Source organism: Nicotiana tabacum, chromosome 13, assembly GCF_000715075.1.
Source record: "Nicotiana tabacum cultivar K326 chromosome 13, ASM71507v2, whole genome shotgun sequence".
In the NCBI taxonomy this organism is placed as follows: domain Eukaryota; kingdom Viridiplantae; phylum Streptophyta; class Magnoliopsida; order Solanales; family Solanaceae; genus Nicotiana; species Nicotiana tabacum.
The window spans coordinates 9,391,412-9,408,590 of NC_134092.1; positions in this window are offsets into that span (position 1 = coordinate 9,391,412).

Below are 17,179 nucleotides of genomic sequence, written 5' to 3' on the forward strand. Positions count from 1 at the left end.
CAGTTAGCACAAAACAAGACCTATCTAAAGAAGAAGAAAAGGAAACATGGGTTGCCTCCCAAGAAGCGCCTGATTTAATGTCGCGGCACGATGCAGATTACCATCAATCACTTGAAATGAATCACTTCCACTACATGGCCATCACCAAATTTTCCCAGATAGTGCTTCACCCGGTGACCATTGACTCTAAACACTTCATCATTTTTATTCTTCAAGTCCAATGTACCAAAGTGTGTCAGACTCACAACTTCAAATGGGCCACTCCATTTAGACTTCAACTTTCCTGGAAATATCTGTAACCGAGAATTGAACAATAACACAAGATCACCTTTTTTAAACTCCTTGTTCCGAATATACTTGTCATGGAGGTACTTTATATTCTCCTTGTATAACGATGAACTTGTATATGCATGGTACCGAAATTCATCTAGCTCATTCAGTTGTGCCATTCTTAAGTTGGAGGCGACATCCCACTCAAGATTTAGCTTCTTCAAAGCCCACATGTCCTTGTGCTCAAATTCCACCGGAAGGTGACAAGCTTTCCCAAACACTAACCGGTATGGAGACATCCCAATAAGTGTTTTGTAAGCCGTCCTATAAGCCCAGAAAGCATCATCAAGTTTCTTTGACCAATCCATCCGGTTGGCATTCACTATTTTTGACAAAATACTCTTGATCTCCCGGTTGGAGACTTCCACTTGTCTGCTTGCTTGAGGGTGATGGGGGGTCGTGACTTTGTGAGTGACACTATACTTGATAATCAAGGTATCAAAAGCTTTGTTGCAAAAATGTGACCCCCCATCCTCCCCCCCATTGCTTATTATGGCCCGCGAAGTACCAAACCTTGTGAAGATGTTCTTTTTCAAAAATGTCACCACACTTCTAGCTTCATTGTTGGTAGAGCAACGACCTCAACCCATTTTGACACATAATCCACAGCTACCAAAATGTAGGTGTTCCCACAAGAGCTTACAAACGGTCCCATAAATCAATACCCCGCACATAAAAAATATCAATTTCCAAGATGGTAGTGATGGGCATCTCATTTTTCTTTGAAATTCCACCGGCCCTTTGACATTCATCACAACGCTTGACTAGATCACTTGAGTCCTTGTAGAGAGTAGGCCAATAGAATCCACAACTCAACACTTTGGCCGCCGTTCTTGCTCCCCCATGGTGACCACCGTAGGGTGAAGAATGACAAGCCCCACGAATTTTAACTTGTTCCTCCTCCGGCCCACATCTTATAATCACGTCATCGGTACAAATTCGGAAGAGGTACGGTTTATCCCAATAATAGTCTAGGCAATCCCGTTTGATCTTTTTCCTTTGGTTTGAAGAGAACTCATCTGGTACAATAACACTTACAAGATAACTTGCTAAATCAGCTAACCATGGCATCTCAGTCATTGAAATGGCTAGAAGTTGCTTGTCGAGGAAGGAGTCATTGATTTCAAGGCCGTCATATGGCCTCCCCTCCTCCTCCAAGCGAGACAAGTAGTCCGCCACTTGATTTTCACTGCCTTTGCGGTCTTGGATGTCTAGATCAAACTCTTGCAATAAAAGCACCCATCTCTTGCTGCACGATCCGTGTGGACAATCACCTTTGTACCCATCAAGTACGGGCGGAACTTCTCCATAGCAAAAACAATAGCAAGGAGCTCTTTTTAGGTCACAGTGTAATTGACTTGGGCATCATTCATGGTCTTACTAGCATAGTAGACCAGATGAAAGATCTTGTTGACACGTTGCCCCAAAACTGCTCCAACCGCCATATCACTAGTATCACACATAAGCTCAAAAGGCAAGCTCCAATTTGGGGCGGTGATAATAGGAGTAGTTGTCAATTTGAACATGAGCAATTCAAATTCCTTCATGCAATCCTCATTGAAATGGAATTTGGCATCTTTCTCCAAAAACTTACACAAGGGGTTCACCACTTTGGAAAATCCTTGATGAAACACCGGTAGAACCCCGCATGACCCAAAAAACTCCTCACTCCCTTCACGGATGTTGGAGGTGGAAGTTTAGAAATCACCTCTATTTTCGCCTTGTCAACCTCAATGCCATTCTTTGAAATCTTGTGGCCAAGGACAATGTCTTCATCAACCATGAAATGACATTTCTCCCAATTCAACACCAAGTTTGTCTCTTCACATCTTGCCAAGACCTTATCCAAATTTTTCAAGCAATCATCAAAAGAATTCCCGACCACCGAAAAGTCATCCATGAAGACTTAAAGTAAATCCTCAGAAATGCTCCACCACCTTTGAAAATTCATCGGTGCATTGCATAACCCAAATGGCATCCGCGAGAATACAAAAGTACCATAAGGACATGTGAAAGTAGTCTTCTCTTGATCCTCCGGAGAAATAAGAATTTGATTGTAGCCAGAATACCCATCAAGGAAACAATAGAAAGCACGGCCGGCCAACCTATCAAGCATTTGATCTAGGAAGGGAAGTGGGAAATGATCATTCCTTGTGACTTTGTTGAGCTTGCGATAGTCCATACACACTCTCCACCCGGTCACCGTTCTTGTAGGAATCAACTCATTCTTGTCATTGGTAACCACCATCATGCTCCATTTCTTTGGGACACATTGCACCGGAGAGGTCCACGAACTATCGGAAATGGGGTAAACAACCCCTGCATCTAACCACTTGATGATCTCCTTTTTGACCACCTCTTGCATTGCTTCATATATCCTCATTTGATGTTCAATAGAGGGTTTGGAATCTTCCTCCAAATTAATCATGTGCATGCAAAATACGGGGCTTATTCGTAGAATATCCACCAATGCCATCCAATAGCTTTCTTCCTCTTTTGTAGCACTGCCAATGTGGAGTCTACCTGCACGTTAGTCAAACAAGAGGAAAGAGTAACCAATAAAGTAAAACAAGGTCCAAGGAATTCATACCTGAGATGCGGAGGCAATGGCTTTAACTCCAAAGTGGGAGGCTCCTCGATTGAGGGCTTTGTTGGAGGAGTCTTCCGATTTTCAAGATCCAGGGACAATTTTCGGGGTTCATAAGTCTACGACCCTATTCCTTGCAATGTGTTCACGCATTCCACATAGCTATCCATCTCGTCATCATCAAGGTTAAGCAAAACGGCCTCCAAAGTATCATCAACATTCATCGTGGCACTAGTATCATCAATAATCACATCGGTCACCAAGTCCACAAACGAACACACTTCATTGCTATTCTATTGCCTCATAGATTTGCACACGTGGAACACCGCCTTTTCATCACCCACCCGGAAAATGAGTTCACCGGATTCCACATTAATAAGAGCTTTCCCCGTAGCAAGTAAAGGTCTACCCAGAATAATTGGCACCTCATAGTCCACTTGACAATCAAGAATCACAAAATCCACCAGGAGAATAAATTTATCAACGCAAACCAACACATCATCAATTATACCCAACGGTCTCTTCATGGTATGATCCACCATTTGTAATCTCATAGATATGGGTCTTGGTTTTCCAATTCCTAAAGTCTTGAAAACCAAATAGGGCATCAAATTGATACTTTCCCTAAGATCACAAAGAGCTTTAGCAAAGTCGGCACTTCCAATGGTATAAAGGATTATGAAAGCATCGGGATCTTCCAATTTAGGAGCCATTGAGTGCACAATTGCACTCACTTGATGAGTCATCTTTATAGTTTCACAATTCATCGAACATTTTTTTGTCACCAAGTCCTTCATGAACTTTACATGACAGGGCAGTTGTTCCAAAGTCTCAACCAATGGCACATTAATAGATAGACTCTTCATCATGTCAATGAACTTTTTGAATTGATTCTCGCCATTTTGCTTGACAAGCCTTTGAGGATATGGAGAAGGAGGCCTTGGCATTGGTGCCTTAGCTTTTGGAACTACCGGTTCTGGTATGTCAACAATGTGCTCCCTAGACGGGTTCACTTCCTCTTGAGTCTCCTCCACATTGTCATCAATATCAATTCTTACTTCATCATTTGCTTGAAACACATTGTTCGGGATCTCATCTTCTTGTACCACTTGCTCATCATCCACAATTTTCCTTTGACTTGAGGTAGGTGCATCCCCACCTTTTCCACTCCTTGTAGTAAAAACCATGGCATGTCCCGTGTTGTTCCCACCCTTTGGGTTTACCATCGTGTCACTTGGTAGTGCTCCCTTAGGACGAGTGTTTAAAGCTTGCGAGATTTTCCCCAATTGAACTTCCAAATTGCGAATTGAAGTGTTATGAGAGGCTAGTTGGGCATCGGAGTCGGCATTCTTCTCCATCATTTGTGTGAACATGTTATCAATTCGTCTGCACCAGGATTTCAGGAGGTCATGGGTCGTATGATGCGATTCATGGACACTATGACTCGGGCCGATTTATTTCTGGCAGACCCAGCCACACTCAGGCGGGAGGGGGAGCACAGACCCCTTCCACACAGGCTCATAGGTAGGCAGATGTTGTATATCAGACCCAGGGTGTACTACCCATGGGCGGAACCCAGCCAGTGGTAGCAGGTACACCTGAGCCCAGACCTGCTGCAACCGGCAAGCCGCAGAAGCTATTGGACAGATGGACCAGGCTACATCCTCCTGTTATTGGGGGTGAGCGACATGAGGATCCCCAGGACTTCATTGATCGGTGCAGGGACAGACTGCACAACATGAGGATATTGGAGTCCCATGGGGTAGACATTGCTACCTTTCAACTGGAAGACAGGGCCCGTAGGTGGTGGCAGTTCTATCTTCTGGGAAGACCAGCAGATTCTCCTCCCATGACTTGGGATAGGTTCAGCCGTATTTTCCTGGATAAGTATATTTTACCCTCCCAGAGGGAAGAGTTGTGGTTCCAGTTTGAGCAGCTCCAGTAGGGTCAAATGTCGGTGACCGATTATGAGGCGAGGTTCTCTAAGTTGTCTCTTCATGTACTTATGATACTCCCTACTGATGCGGAGAGAGTACAGAGGTTTGTTGCGGGTTTGCAAACTGGCATTCAGGCCACTATGGCCCGAGAGGTTGAGATGGGGACTTCTTATGAACTGGTTGTGGAGATAGCCCGGAGGATTGCATAAGTTTTTATTTTATTGTTGTCCAGTTTCTTGTTCCTTTTTTTAATGGACCTTTTTCTATTGTTGGCATAACATGAATGTGAAATATTGTTTTCGCGAAGGATTATGTGATAAGATATTAGATTGAAGGTGTAACGACTCAACCGGTCATTTTACCTTCTAGAACTCTATTCCCCTAAGTAAGACTCCCCGTATGTGCTTTTACTATTTTATGACTTGCGGGGATGGTTAGTTCGGGATTTGGAGGGGTTCGGGTTGAAATCGGAACACTTGGTTCCTTAGTTGGCTTTAAAAAGGCTAAGTTTGACTTCGGTCAACATTTTGAGAAAATAACCGCGGAATCAGGATTTGACAGTTCCAATAGCTTTGTATGAGACTTTGGACTTAGGCGCATGTTCGAATCAGGTTTTGGACAACCCGGGAGCGTTTTGGCGCTTAATAGTGAAAGCTAGCTATTTGAAGGTTTTAAGGTTCTTTAAATTTGATTTGGAGTAGGTTTTGGAGTAATCGAGGTCCTTTTAAAATTCCGAGCCTAGGAATAGTTCCTTTTGGTGATTTAAGACTTGCACGCAAAATTTTGTGTCATTACGAGCAGTTTGAGTATGTTTCGGCGCGTTCGGAGTAAGTTTGAAGAATTTGAAAATTCTAAGTTAAATCAATTTGGTTTGAGGTACGATTCTTATTTTTGATGTTGTTATACATATTCCCAGGGTTCGAACGAGTCCGTTTTATGATTTCAAACTTGTTGGTATGTTCGGGCGAGGCCCCACCAGCCTCGAGCATTAACCGGACGAGGCTTGGACCAATTTTGGACTTGGGAGAAAAGCTGAAGCTTTTAGATTCTGGTGCGATCACACCTGCACATGGGGAGTCGCAGGTGCGAGCCACGAGTCACAGGTGTGGAGAAGGGAAGGCAAGCCAGCCATCGCAGGTGCAGAAGTTTTGGGCGCCCCTGCGAGCACGTAGGTGTGAAGGCAGTGGCGCAGGAGCGAGAAGGGGCGCAGGTGCGAAGGCTTTGGTCGCACTTGAGGGCGCGTAGAAGCGGTCCCTTGACCGCAGGTACGGAGCCAGGCAAAGTGGGGAATTTAGCACCTGCGAGAAGTTTTCCGCAGGTGCGGTGGTACCTCAGCAGGTGCGAAAATCGCAGAGGGCAGAACCTTCATTTAAGTTCGCAGTTGCGTAATATTTGCCCATTTTTCTTCATTCTTAGGCGATTTTGGAGCATCCTGAGAGGAGTATTCACCTAGCAGCTTGGAGGTGAGCTAATTCTACCTATTGTGAGTTAAATACATAGATTATAGGTAGATTATAACATGTAAATTGTGAAAATCAAGGGTTTAGATGAAAAATCTAGGTTTTGACAAAAATGAAATTTTAACCACGAAAATGGTTATGGAATGGAATAAAAATTATATATTTGAGTTCTTGAGATTATGGGTGATGATTTCCTCAGAAAATTTCCGGAATCCGGGCACGTGGGCCTGGGGTGAATTTTAGAAATTTTACAAATTTGGGTTGGGTAATTGATCTAATACTCTAATTTTGAATTGTTAAGCATGTATTAATTATTTTATAAAACATTTGGCTAGTTTTGGATTTTTCGGCACCAAGTTGAGGCTTTAACGCGAAATTTTGATCGGGAAGTGAACTTTGAGACGAGGTAAGTCTCTTGTCTAACCTTGTAAGAGGGAATTTACCCCATAGATGTTGTAAATAAATATTTGCTCCTAATTGTGGGGGCTACGTAAATACGAGGTGACGAGAGTCCATGCATAGCTACTATAATGCTATTGTTCGGGTAGTTTTAGGACCCAATTCATGAACTAATTGAAATTCTTGCACTATACTTGTTAAATTAAACTGCCTAATTTTATTAATATTTGTTGGAGAAATTGTGAAAGACTACTAATAAAATCCATATTATTTTTATATAAAACCTCTTTAATATTTAAGTCAAATGCTTATAAAAAAATATTCCTTCTCTTCTTGTGGAGCCGGCCGAACACCTCGGCAGTAGATAGATGTATCTATGGATTGTGCTGCACATCCCTCGGCAGTGTACACGATACTCTGGATAGGGCCGTACGACCTCGGCATAAATCGTGCTTAATAATAATAATTACACGATGCCTTGACATTTTATTGCAGCTTGTGAAGATAAATGATTAACTGGAAAATTTTGAATTTGAAAGAATTATTTATCTCTGCTTGTGAAGAAAATTTTTGTTATTCACATAAACCATGTTTATTCAAATAACTCTATTTTGATATTATTGACCCATAGTGAGTGTCAAAGTCGACCTCTCGTCAATACTTCTTCGAGATTAGACTTGATACTTACTGGACACACGTTGTTTACGTACTCATGCTACGCTTGCTGCACCTTTTGTCCAGGATTTGAGACAAGAACTTTAGGCGGTCCCACCGGTGCGCATCCACGTTATCCCGAGGCCTAGAGGTGAGCTGCCTTTCTGAGCCGTTCTGCAGCAATTAGTGCCTCTTCTTGTATTTGTATTCTGCCTATTTTATTTCAGACAGTATTTAGAATTTTTGTAAAAATCTTCTAGAGGCTCATATACTTGTGACACCAGGTCTTGGCACACACACTAGTAGAATTGTGATTTGAATTATTTTCTGGATTTTTATTTAATCAAAACCTTTTATATTTTTCTTCAATCCTGCAAGTAAGAAGAGTTTAATTACTCAAAAATTTGTTAAAAGAGAAATATATGTTTTATTCACTAGTTGGCTTGCCTAACTGTGATGTTGGGTGTCATCACGACCTATAGGTGGAATTGGGTCGTGACAACATGGTATTTGAGCACTAGGTTCACGTAGGTCTCACAAGTTATGAGCATGCCTAATAGAGTCTTGCGGGTCAGTACGGAGACGTCTGTACTTATCTTCGAGAGGCTATAGAGTGTTAGAAAACTACCTTTCTTCATCTCCTATCATGCAGTTGATGTAGTACTAAGTATCTCTCTTATTCTCTTACAAATGGTGAGAACGCGCTCGACTGAGGTTCCGGACCAGGGAAGCGATGCTCTCCCTGTTGTTAGAGGCCGAGGCAGAGGCCAAGAGAGTGCTCCAGTTCATGGTAGGGGACGAGGACATCCTAGAGCTATTCCAGTTATGCCTCCAGTGGATATAGTAGAGGATCCTATCATCGAGGAGCAGGGCGAGGTTCCCACAACAGAGCTAGCTCCGGTGGATTTCACCTACGCTTCGGGATTTCAGGAGGTCATAGGCCGTATGCTGCGGTTCATGGACACTATGACTCAGGCCAATTTATATCCGGCAGACCCAGCCACATCTCAAGCGGGAGGGGGAGAACATACCCCTTGCACACAAGCTTATGGGCAGGCAACTGCTGTATATCAGACCCAGGGTGTACTACCCGTGGGCGGAGCCCAGCTAGTGGCAACAGCTACACCTGAGCCCAGACCAGCTGCGGCCAGGAATTCACAGAAGCTATTGGACATATGGACCAGGCTATATCCTCCTGTCTTTGGGGGTGAGCAACATGAGGATCCCCAGCACTTCATTGATCGGTGCAGGGACAGACTGCACAATATGAGGATATTGGAGTCTCATGGGGTAGACTTTGCTACCTTTCAGTTGGAGGGCAGGGCCCGTAGGTGATGGCAGTTCTATCTTCTGGGCAGACCAACAGATTCTCCTCCCATGACTTGGGACAGATTTACCCATATTTTTCTGGATATGTATATTCCACCCTCCCAGAGGGAAGAGTTGCGGTTTCAGTTTGAGCATCTTCAGCACGGTCAGATGTCGGTGACCGATTATGAGGTGAGGTTCTCTAAGTTGTATCGCCATGCACTTATGATACTCCCTACTGATGCGGAGAGAGTATGGAGGTTTGTTGCCAGTTTACACACTGGCATTCAGGACACCATGGCCCGAGAGGTTGAGATGGGGACTTCTTATGAGCTGGTTGTGGAGATAGCCCGGAGGATTGAGGGTGTGCATCAGTGTATCCGAGAGCAGGTTATGAGAGACAAGTTGTTTAGATATTCTGGAGAGTTCAGAGGTGCCCCGTCTGGGGGTAGAGGTCAGTTCGAGAGAGGGCAGTCCAGCAGGCCCCCATATCCAACACCACCGCCTCCTCGGGGTACTCCAATGTGACCTTATTTAAGTGCTATGCCAGAGGGTTCTTACCGCCCACCGGCTATTCAGGGTTCTTCCAGTGGGTATTCAGATCATCAGGGACAGACTTCATGTCAGCAACCCATCGTACCGAGGGGTTGTTTCGAGTGCAGGAAATTCAGTCACATGCGGAGATTCTGCCCCAGGCTTCAGGGTAGGCCAGTGTAGCAGGGTCAACAGCCTACAATTTTACCACCAGTTGCTCCACCAGTCATCCGGCCGCCCAGAGGCGGAGGGCAGGTGGGTAGGGGTGGTCCTAGAGGTAGATGCCAGCCAGGTGGGGGTCATCCAGGTGGTGCTCCAGCTTGGTTCTATGCTTTTCCGTCAAGACCCGATGTGGAGGCCTCAGATGTTGTGATCACATGTATTATTTCCGTCTGCGGCAAAGATGCCTCCGTATTATTTAATCAAGGGTTTACCTATTCCTATGTGTCATCTCTATTTGCTCATTTCCTGGGTGTTTCTTGGGAGTACTTGGGTACTCTTGTTTATGTGTCCACTCTTGTGGGCGATTCTGTTGTTGTGGATCGGATCTACCAGTCCTGCATTGTTACATTCTGTGGTTATGAAACTAGAGCAGATTTTCTGCTGCTTGAGATGACCGACTTCGAGATCATCCTTGGCATGGACTGGTTATCTCCATATCATGCCATCCTAGATTGACATGCCAAGACTGTTACCTTGGCGATTCCAGCATTGCCTAGGTTGGAGTGGAAGGGTTCGTCGGTCACCGCATCTAATCAGGTTATTTCCTTTCTGAAGGCTCAACACATGGTCGAGAAGGGTTATTTGTCTTAGCTAGCCTATGTTCGAGCCACTACTACAGAGACTCCGGCAATTGATTCAATGCCTGTAATTCGAGAGTTCTCCGATGTATTTCCTTTAGATCTTCCAGGCATGCCACCAGATCTTGATATTGATTTCTGTATTGAGTTGGCTCCAGATACCCACCCTATATCTATCCCACCATATCACATGGCTCCGAAATAGTTGAAGAAGTTAAAAGAATGGCTTGAGGAGTTACTAGCCAAAGGGTTCATCAGACCGAGTGTGTCGCCTTAGGGTGCACCGGTATTATTTGTGAAGAATAAGGATGGAACTATGCAGATGTGTATTGATTATCGACAATTGAATAAAGTTACCTTTAAGAACAAGTACCCGTTGCCGCGTATCGTTGATCTATTTTACCTGTTACAGGGTGCTAGGGTGTTCTCTAAGATCGACTTGAGGTCGGGGTAACATCAGTTGAAGATTCGGGATTTGGATGTTCCGAAGACTGCTTTCCGGATGAGATATGGTCATTATGAGTTTCTGGTGATGTCCTTCGGTTTGATTAAAGCCCCGGCGGCGCTTATGGATTTGATGAACATGGTGTTTAGGCCATATATTGATTTGTTTGTCATTGTCTTCATTGATGACATCTTGATCTACTCACGCAGTAAGTAAGAGCACGAGCAGCATATGAGAGTACTTCCCGTATGTGCTTCTACGATTTTATGACTTGCGGGGATGGTTAGTTCAGGATTTGGAGGGGTTCGGGTTGAAATCGGAACACTTGGTTCCTTAGTTGGCTTTAAAAAGGCTAAGTTTGATTTCGGTCAACATTTTGAGAAAACGACCTCGGAATCGAGATTTGACGGTTCCAATAGGTTCGTATGATGATTTTGGACTTGGGCGTATGCTCGAATCGGGTTTTTGGACGATCCGGGAGCGTTTCGTCGCCTAACAGTGAAAGTTGGTTCTTTAGTAGTTTTAAAATTCTTTAAATTTGGTTTGGAGTAGGTTTCGTAGTAAATGAGGTCCATTTGTAATTCGGAGCATAGGAATAGTTCTGTATGGTGATTTAAGACTTGCACGTAAAATTTTATGTCATTCCGAGTAGTTTAAGTATGTTTCGGTGCGTTCGGAATAAGTTTGAAGAATTTGAAATTTTTAAGTTGAATCAATTTGGTTTGGGGTATGATTCTTAGTTTTGATGTTGTTTTATGCGTTCTGAGAGTTCGAGCGAGTCCGTTTTGTGATTTCAGACCTGTTGTTATGTTCGTACGGGGCCCCGGGGGTCTCGGGAGTTAATCGAACGAGGCTCGGACCAAGTTCGGACTTAGGAGCAGCCAGCTTCCGCTGCAATTGCACCTGCGCTTTGCTAGCCACAGGTGCGAGCCACGAGCCGCATAAGCGAACCAATAAGGCAGCCCAGTCATCCGCAGGTGCAAAAATTTTGGCGCCCGCAGGTGCGAAGGCAGCGACCGCAGAAGCGAAAAGGGGCGCAGGCGCGGAGGGTTGGTCGCACACGCGGACGCGCAGCAGTGGTCCTTTTGTCTGCAGGTACGGTGTCTGGACAGATGGGAAAATTCGCACCTACGAGGAGTTTTCCGCAGGTGCGGTAGTACCTCCGCAGGTGCAAAAATCACAGAAGGCAGAACCTTCATATAAGTTCGGTGTTGTGTAATTTTTGCCCATTTTTCTTCATTCTTGGGCGATTTTGGAGCTTCTCGAGAGAGTATTCACCTAGAAACTTGGAGGTAAGTTAATTCTACCTATTGTGAGTTAAATATATAGATTATGGGTAGATTATAACATGTAAATTGTGAAAATCAAGGGATTAGATGAAAAATCTAGGTTTTGACAAAAATGAGATTTTAACCACGAAAATGGTTATGGAATGGGATGAAAATTGTATATTTGAGTTCTTGAGATTATGGGTGATGATTTCCTCCGAAAATTTCCGAAATCCGGGTACGTGGGCCCGGGGTAAATTTTAGAAATTTTACCAATTTGGGTTGGGTAATTAATCTAAAACTTTAATTTCAAATTGTTAGGCATGTATTAATTATTTTATATCACATTTGGCTAGTTTCAGATTTTTCGGCACCAAGTTGAGGCTTTAACGCTAAATTGTGATCGGAAAGTGAACTTTGAGACGAGGTAAGTCTTTTGTCTAACCTTGTAAGAGAAAATTTACCCCACAGGTTTTGTAAATAAATATTTGCTTCTAATTGTAGTGGGCTACGTACGTACGAGGTGATGAGAGTCCGTGCGTAGCTACTATTATGCTATTGTTCGGGTAGTTTTAGGACCCAATTCATGAACTATTTGAAAATTCTTGTACTATACTTGTTAAATTAAAATGCCTAATTTTATTAATATTTGTTGGAGAAATTGTGAAAGACTACTAATGAAATTCCTATTATTTTTTGTATAAAACCTCATTAATATTTAAGTCAAATGCTTATACAATATTTTTTCTCTTCTTGTGGAGCGAGCTGAACGCCTCGACAGTAGATAGATGCATCTATGGATCGTGTCGCACGTCCCTCGCCAGTGTACACGATACTCTAGATCGGGCCGTACGACCTCGGTATAAATCGTGCTTAATAATAATAATTACACGATGCCTTGACATTTTATTGTAGCTTGTGAAGATAAATGATTAACTGAAAATTTTTGAAATTTGAAAGAATTATTTATCTCCGCTTGTGAAGAAACTTTTTGTTATTCACATAAACCATGTTTATTCAAATAACTCTATTTTAATATTATTAACCCATAGTGAGTGTCAAAGTCGACATCTCGTCACTACTTCTTCGAGATTAGACTTGATACTTACTGGGCACACATTGTTTACGTACTCATGCTACGCTTGCTTCACCTTTTGTGCAGGATCTGAGACAGGAACTTTAGGCAGTCCCACCGATGCGCATCCACGTTATCCTGAGGCCTAGAGGTGAGCTGCCTTTCTGAGCCGTTCTTCAGCAATTAGTGCCTCTTATTGTATTTGTATTCTATCTATTTTATTTCAGACAATATTTAGAATTTTTGTAAAAACAAAATCTACTAGATGCCCATATACTTGTGACACCAGGTCTTGGAACACACACTAGTAGAATTATCGTTTGAATTATTTTCTTGGTTTTTATTTAATCAGAACCTTTTATATTTTTCTTAAATTTTGCAAGTAAAAAGAGTTTAATTACTCTGAAATTTATTAAATGAGGAAATATATATTTAATTCACTAGTTGGCTTGCCTAGCTGTGATGTTGGGCGTTATCACGACCTATAGGTGAAATTAGGTCGTGACATTATGGCCATAACATGCTATGCTTTATGTGCTCGTTTATGTGAGATGTGCAACTGTGGATGCTAAAATTCCACAAGTTAAATAGAAATACATCAACAGGGTATAACTATATTATTTTGTGAACAGTCCCCCAACCTTTATAAATTACAATTGTGCGTTGTAGCAGGAAAGATCACTACACCAGCGAAAGAGCATAGTTTTACTACCATGGTTGTTAGACTTGTAGTGGCCCAAATTTCAGGCCTGGCTATTCAATTTTTCAGTTCCAGGACCATGTATAGTACATGGTAGGATTTCTATAGTAGGTAGTTAGCTCTTTTCTTTTATGTTACATGGTGCACGTTCTTATTTGATGATTTCTTAGCTTTAGCTTGGTTATAAGAATCTTTTTATATCATTCATTGATGCCCAATTTTTTCTTTTTTGATTTGTACTTGTATACTTTATAGTTTTCTTTTATAAAAATTATAATTATAATTTATCTTCCTTTGTAGGATGAGGATGAGTAAACCAACATAGCTTACAATATGGTTCATCTAAAGGTCAAGCTACTGGAAGAAGATTTACTTTTTGGGTTGTTATTAGATTTGAAATTATGACCCTGTAGATGCTCTTTTTTAAAAAAAAGTAAGAACATGTGTTTTAGTAGTATTTAGTTTTTAAAAGTATGTAAATACTTGGTGCATCAGTTGTATTGACCTTTGCAAATATATATCATATATTAATTTTTATATATATTTGTGATATTTTAGAAGAAAATGTGAATTGTGTATGTAACAACTACACATTTATTATTGCTAATTGTACAACAGAAAATATAATTGTCACGACCCAAACTAACCCTCTGTAAGGTGCCGTGATGGCACCTAGTCTTTACAAGTAGGTAAGCCTAATATTACGAAAAATATAAAGAAAACGCAACATCTTAAAGATAAACAGCATATTATGAATAGCCAAGAGTAGTACCACTCGGCATATATAAAATAATTTTTCCAAGACCCGGAATATCACTAAGTCACAAGCTGCTATAATCTATGTAGCTCTATACAAAAGTCTGAAGATAATAAAAAAAGTATATAGGCGAGGGAGTAGAAGGGGACTCCGAAGATCTGCGGACGCAAGCAGAAGTACCTTGACGTCTCCTAGAATCAGCAGCACGCACTAACCCCAAGGCTGATAACTCGTACCTAGATCTGCACACGAAAACATGTGCACGAAAGGGAATGAGTACACCACAATGGTACCCAGTAAGTGCCAAGCCTAACCTCGGTCGAGTAGTGACAAGGTCAGTCAAGGCCCTACCAGAGTAAATATAATAAATTAAACAGTAAAAGATATAAGCAAATTTTACAGTAACGTAGTTAAAGAAATTCTAGAAAATTTAACAGTTAAGGGAGCCCTCGGCTCAGAACAAAGTAAACACAATGGGGAATCTCCCGGGATACCGTCCCGTAGTTTCGAATGAATATGCAGTACAAGGGGATCTCCCGGAATACATCTATAGTCCCAAAGTAAATATGCAGTGCTGGGGGATCTCCCGGAATACGTCTGTAGTCCTAAAGTAAATATGCAAGACAGGGGGATCTCCCGGAATACGTATGTAGTCCCAATTTAAATATGCAACGCAAGATGAAATGACAGGTATGGCATCGAGTTATACAGTTTATACTGAACATAGACAAGGAAAATAAGGATTTAACTAAGCATGGCGCACGGAATGTCAAATAGGCAGTTAAAACACATAAGCATGCTTTTCTAGTCTAAACTAAATAATTAAGCATATTAGTGCAATTTAATAAGGGAAGCAATTTATGATTTAAAAAGGATAAACAGGATTTTTGCAATAACAGCCCGTGTACGTATTCGTCACCTCACGTACATGGCGCTCACACACCAAATAATATCGAAATATCCTAAGGGAAAAGTCTCCAACACAAGGTTAGGCAAGCCACTTACCTCGAACCACTCAAATCAACTCGATATCACGTTCTTGCCACGAGTATCCGACTCCAAATGGCCTGAATCTATTCAAATAAATTGTATAATATAAATATAACTACATGTAACTAATTTAGCTAATTAATTCGAAGCTGAAGCGTGAAATTAGGGAAAACGCCCAAAAAGTCACCACGGGCCCACGTCCCGGAATCGGGTAAAAATTACAATTTATAAACACCCATTCACTCACGAGTTCACTCGAATAAAAATCATCTAAATCCGACGTCAAATTCCCATTCAAATCTCAGATTTTCAATTGGGGAACCTTTTCCCCCATTTTCAAACTTCTACCCTCAATTTTCTTAATTAGACGAGGAAAACAACAATAGATTATTGTATTATAATCAAAATAGAGTTAGAATTCGTTACCCAATAGTTCTCCTTCAAAATCCATCGAGAAATCGTCTCCCACCGAGCTCCAAATCGAATTTTGTGTTATGAAATTTTAAACCCTCGAAATCCCCTTTTCAGCCCAACGATTTCCGCATTTGTGCTCATGGGGCCGCATCTGCGGTCTCGTACCTACGAAAAAATCAACGCAGGTGCGGAAGTCACTTATTGGGTTGGGTCCGCATCTGCGACCCCTGGGTTGCATCTGCGGCTCCGCTTCTGCGGATGACCAGCCGCACCTGCGAGCCCAGCATGCCCTGTCCATTTCTGCATCTGCGAACTCTCAAACGCACCTGCAAGTCCGCACATGCAGACTCCCCTCCGCAGGTGCGAAATACCAGAACCAGCAATGCACTATATTTTCTTAAGTCCAAATTACTTCCCGTTAAGCATCCGAAATATACCCGAGGCCCCCGGGACCTCAATCAAACATACCAACCACTCCTAAAACACCATACAAACTTTATCGAGCCTTTAAACCATGTCGAACAACACCAAAATCATGAATTAAGCATGGATTCAAGCCTAAGAATTTAAAATTTTCCAAATTCTACAAACGACGCCAAACCACATCAAATCTAGTCCGAATACCCTCAAATTTTACAGACAGGTCACAAATGACACTACGAATCTACAGCCACTTTCGGAATTCCATTCCGAGCTCGATATCAAAATTTCCAATATCGGCCGAAATCGCCGAAAAACTAACTTTCGCCAATTCAAGCCTAAATCTACTACAGACCTCCAAAACACATTCCGGACACGCTCCTAACCCCAAAATCACTCAACGGAGCTAACGGAGTCGACTAAATTCCATTCCGGATCCGTCTTCACTCAGTTCTGACTACGGTCCAAACTCTAAGGCTTAAACTCATAACTAGGGACTAAGTGTCCCAAAACTCCTCGAATTCCATAACCAAACACTCCGGCAAATCCCAAAAGCAGAAACAAATATAGGGAAGGCAGATATTAGGGGATCAGGGTTCTAATTCTCAAAACGACCGGCTGTGTCGTTACATCCTCCCCCTCTTAAAACAATCGTTCGTCCTCGAACGAGTATAAAGACATACCTGAAACTGTGAAAAGATGAGGGTACTGGCTGCGTATATCCTGCTCGGTCTCCCAAGTCGCCTCCTCGACCGGCTGACCCCTCCACTGGACCTTTACTGATACAATGTTCTTTGACCTGAGCTTTCTGACCTGCCTGTCCAAAATGGCTACTGGCTCCTCAACATAAGATAGATCTTTGTCCAGCTGGACTGAGCTGAAATCCAATACATGAGTCGGATCACCGTGATACTTTCGGAGCATAGACACGTGGAATACTGGGTGAACTCCTGCTAGGCTGGGAGGCAAGGCAATCTCATAAGCAACCTCCCCAACTCGCCGCAATATCTCAAAAGGACCAATGTACCTCGGGGTCATCTTGCCCTTCTTCCCGAACCTCATGAAACCCTTCATAGGCGATACCCGAAGCAAGACCCGCTC